The sequence below is a fragment of the Fukomys damarensis genome, unplaced genomic scaffold (genome assembly GCF_012274545.1).
Source record: "Fukomys damarensis isolate Sample0158 unplaced genomic scaffold, DMR_v1.0_HiC HiC_scaffold_4, whole genome shotgun sequence".
NCBI classification, from domain to species: Eukaryota; Metazoa; Chordata; class Mammalia; order Rodentia; family Bathyergidae; genus Fukomys; species Fukomys damarensis.
Window position 1 is genome coordinate 57,499,412 of NW_022900916.1, and position 4,177 is coordinate 57,503,588.

A 4,177-nucleotide genomic window follows, 5' to 3' on the forward strand; every position below is an offset into this window, starting at 1 on the left:
ATTCTTTAAATTACCCAACCAATTTCTTACAAAATAACTTGCTACTCTGCCTGTACTAATCTAATCTCTGGCGAGGAATTGACATAATCCTTCTCCCCACCTGGGATTTTTGCCTTTCAAACTTGTTTGAAATAAGATCTTAGAATACACTCAACTCTTGAAATTTGCATTTTATGAGCTGTATCTCATATCACCCCAAATATACTTTTTGCTGCTTAATCTGTTCTTTCTCTCAGGGATCAACAGAAGTATTATTCCCTGGAAAAACTTGTAGGGAAATAAGACAGGAACAGGAATGAAGGAAAAAAAGCAAGAAAGTCCCCATGGACAGCAATTTTAGCCCAATCATTCAGTACAGCTGTGAAGAAAATGCAGGTCACATCTCTGTTCATGCATGCCATCAGTCACTGGTTAAGATCTGTCCTTATGAAGCAAATTTCCCAGGCATTTCTACAGTGTGTACATTGCCAAAGTGGACTCTGGCATTATAAAGGGAGACCTCCCACAAAGAGCAACAGAAGTTGGGAATGAACACACATCAGGAGTATAACATAAAGAGGAAACAAGAGGCCTATACACAAAGCATTGGCATCATCGGCAACAGTGATTTTCAGATAGGGAAAGTTAAAAACCTTATTTGGATTCTCACTATAGAACTCGCAAAAGCCTGAGCAATAACTCACTCCAATTAGATCATGCTACAGGTGATTAGCTCCAAAGATGTGTGCAGAGATTTCAATAAAATGGCCGGTTAAAAATTCCACGGCACTTTAAGGATAGCCTCTAAAAGAAAAATACCAACATAGTTAAAGCAACTTGCAAGAGCCTATACAGTGATTTAAAAAAAAAAAACCATTAATAACCTGAATGATAAAAAGATGCCATGCCATGATATTGATGAAGACACTAATGTTTTAGAAAAATTAAAGAAAACCCCTACAAATTATAAAAACCTCAACAAAAAAACCTGTAATTTAGAAAAAGTTAAGAATATCTGCTGAAAATGAGCAAAGCAAAAAGACAAGGTGATGAAAAAATGTTTATGATAACCAAAAATCAGTTTTATGTGTTCAGATAAGAGCAAAGGGAGAACAAATTATTTCAAAGATGTTTCCACACTGAGGAGATCCAGGTGCCCAGCACAGTAAGTAAAAACAGCTCCATAAAGTTACATTATCATAAAATTTTGGACTATCTATGTCAAAGAAACCATCCTGCTAGATTTTAGAAACTGGAACAAAAGGTCATACACAAGAGTTAAAAATCAAAATTCTGCCGGGGATTTAGCTCAGTGGTTCTGCTGCCTTCCTCACAAGCTCAAGGTCCTGAGTTTGATCCCTGGTACCACAAAATATAAAGAAAAGAAAAGAAAAGATCAAAATTTTGAGGAAAATAATTTCCAACCTTAAATTCTATACCCAGCCAAAATGTCCAACAAATGTGAGGGAAGAGTAAATTTTAGAAGTAACAGATTTCAGTTATATTAGTATTCAAGGTAATATACTTCTACTTTAAAGCATCAACAAGAAACAGCAGAGACGCTGACCAAGTTGTTGGAGATACAGGTTTAGAAATGGGGAAAAGTTATAGCATTGGTCATCTGTATACTTGAAATGAAAAACTAAAAAGTCAAACCTAACATAATCTACTCAACAAAAATATGTAATTAAGTAATTATTCATTGAAAAGGATATTCTACATGTTTAAAATTTGTCATTTTTCCACAATCCTACATAAGCTAAAACAGAAGTGTAAACTCCCAGTAATTTATAGCTTATGTGGCTTGCTACTATAAAAAATTCAAAAGACAAATTAAAATTCTTTTAGTATACTCCCTTCTTTATCTTCAAAATATAGGTGACTAGGGCTGGGAATTTAGCTCAGTGGTGCCACTGCCTGCCTCACAAGTGCAAGGTCCCGAGTTCAATCTCCGGTACCAAAAGAGAAAAAAATGTAGGTGACTCGGCTTTTAGATTATTCTGAATAAGCCACTAAGTAGAATATTATACAACTGCTAAAAATCTCTTAAAGATTATATTTCAATATAAAAACATGGTTAGAATGTAAGCAAATAAAAAGAAGATGCACAATTATATGTAGCTGTTTTTCCAACCATGTACTTAAGAAAAAGCTGTCCTTAAAAAAAAAAACAAAAAACAAAAAACACCTAGGATAAAAAATAAAGAAAAGAAAAGAAAAGAAAAGATCAAAATTTTGAGGAAAATAATTTCCAACCTTAAATTCTATACCCAGCCAAAATGTCCAACAAATGTGAGGGAAGAGTAAATTTTAGAAGTAACAGATTTCAGTTATATTAGTATTCAAGGTAATATACTTCTACTTTAAAGCATCAACAAGAAACAGCAGAGACGCTGACCAAGTTGTTGGAGATACAGGTTTAGAAATGGGGAAAAGTTATAGCATTGGTCATCTGTATACTTGAAATGAAAAACTAAAAAGTCAAACCTAACATAATCTACTCAACAAAAATATGTAATTAAGTAATTATTCATTGAAAAGGATATTCTACATGTTTAAAATTTGTCATTTTTCCACAATCCTACATAAGCTAAAACAGAAGTGTAAACTCCCAGTAATTTATAGCTTATGTGGCTTGCTACTATAAAAAATTCAAAAGACAAATTAAAATTCTTTTAGTATACTCCCTTCTTTATCTTCAAAATATAGGTGACTAGGGCTGGGAATTTAGCTCAGTGGTGCCACTGCCTGCCTCACAAGTGCAAGGTCCCGAGTTCAATCTCCGGTACCAAAAGAGAAAAAAATGTAGGTGACTCGGCTTTTAGATTATTCTGAATAAGCCACTAAGTAGAATATTATACAACTGCTAAAAATCTCTTAAAGATTATATTTCAATATAAAAACATGGTTAGAATGTAAGCAAATAAAAAGAAGATGCACAATTATATGTAGCTGTTTTTCCAACCATGTACTTAAGAAAAAGCTGTCCTTAAAAAAAAAAACAAAAAACAAAAAACACCTAGGATAAAGAAATGTAAACATTTCTAATTTGAGTGGTAGGATTATTTTCTTTCCCTATTTTTCTAAATTGAGTATACACTTTTTTTTCTTTTTTGGTACTGGGGATTGAACTTGGGTCCTTGCACTTGCAAGGCAGGCCACCGAACTGCTGAGCAAAATCCCCAGCCTAAGTATACACAATTTGAAGAGCTCAAAAATTAATTTCAATTTTAAACTGTCAATTTTTGCTCCTGTTAATGTGAATTATATCTACCGATTAGATGTGTATTAGAAATTATAACAAAAAATTTGAGGCTTTATTTTTTTGAAGCAGGCATATATTTATAACAAAATTGAGAAGGTACAGATATACCCTTTCTTCCCACAAATGTTTAGCCTCCTTTATTATTAGCATCCCTCATTAGAAGACACATTTGTTAATAACTTATGAACCTACATTATTACTATAACTTACATTAGGCCTCACTCTTGGTGGTATATATTTTGAGTTTATATGACATGTTGTCACTAGATTGCAACAGCAGTATTTTCAATGCCCCAAAAAACCTCTGTGATTAAACTACAGCTGTTCCTCAACTTATGATAAAAGTTATATTCAGACAAACTACCTGGTGTTTTGAGGCAGGGCCTTACTACACAGTTCAGGCTTACCTTGAAGACTATTATAGATCAGGCTGACTTCAGGTCACAGTGCTCCTCCTGCCTCAGCCTCCTGAGTTGTTGAGATTACAGCATGTGCCACCACATCCGGTTCAGATGAAACCCTTGTAAGGTGAAAATACTGAAACTGAAAATGCATTTAATATACCTAACCTATCAAATAACACAGCAAAGCAACACACTGTACACTGTTGACTGTGGACCCTGGTAACTCCATGCTGACTGAGAACTACTACAGTCTTTACTTGAAAGGATCCCATTCACTCTTCACTCAGTGATATAGTTCAGGTCTAAAATGTCCCAAAAGTCTTGTGTTCAAAGCCAAGACTTTTGGCAGCTGACTCCATCATGGAGACGCTCCACTGAACCATGTAGGATCCACTGTTGAGTTCATAACTGAGCTGTTTAGATTTGGGGCCTGGTCAGAAAGCAAGGTTCCTGGGGATGTGACCAGGAAGGGCATATTCTTGTCTCCCAGCTCTACCACTCCCTTTCTGCTTCCTGGCTGCCATGGGTG

At 34.8% G+C, this 4,177-nt stretch overlaps 1 protein-coding gene across 2 annotated transcripts in view; it reads right to left on the bottom strand.

The window, feature by feature from the left end:
- The window catches only part of C1galt1 (core 1 synthase, glycoprotein-N-acetylgalactosamine 3-beta-galactosyltransferase 1), a 29,690-nt gene extending 25,934 nt beyond the window's left edge, over positions 1-3,756 (bottom strand). The window contains exon 1 of one of the 2 annotated variants that reach the window (XM_010632053.2): positions 3,652-3,756. The gene's annotated coding sequence lies outside the window, so the exon portion shown is untranslated. The remainder of the gene's footprint in view (positions 1-3,651) is intronic. The other variant, XM_010632052.2, reaches the window with a different exon arrangement.
- Positions 3,757-4,177: the final 421 nt, after the last annotated feature.